We start from the raw sequence: 497 nt of genomic DNA on the forward strand, positions 1-497 counted from the left end.
CCCTCCATCCCCCAACCATGGCGTGCATCAGCCCCCTCCACCCTCATCCTCCCACCACCACCGAGGTGAGATTTGTCCCTCCTCGGTAGGAGCCGGGATGGGGGTCGGGGGGTCGGGCGTACCTGTCGAAGAGCTCCCCTCCCGTCACCAGCTCCAGCACGAGCGCGATCTCGGAGGGCGTCTCGAAGATCTCCTTCAGCTTGATCTGAAAGGGGCGACAGGAGGGATGCGGGATGGGGATGCGGGATGCGGAGCCTGGCTGTGCCAGGAGGAGCACGCGACCGCCGGGCTGCCGGGGGTTTATCGGGGCAGCCGGCACATTTCCTTCCTTGCCTTTGTATGAACAGGAATTTTTTTTTTAACTGTTTGGAACAGCCCTGCCCACTTAATCGTGCATTAAAGGTGATGCTGGGAACGGGAAGAGACGGGCACGCGGCGCCTTTATCCTCTTCGTGTCTCCAAGCTCGTTAGCTGGAAGAGGAGCTCACCGAAAGATT

This window comes from Pygoscelis adeliae, unplaced genomic scaffold (genome assembly GCF_000699105.1).
Source record: "Pygoscelis adeliae isolate BGI_AS28 unplaced genomic scaffold, ASM69910v1 Scaffold1017, whole genome shotgun sequence".
Lineage (NCBI taxonomy): Eukaryota > Metazoa > Chordata > Aves > Sphenisciformes > Spheniscidae > Pygoscelis > Pygoscelis adeliae.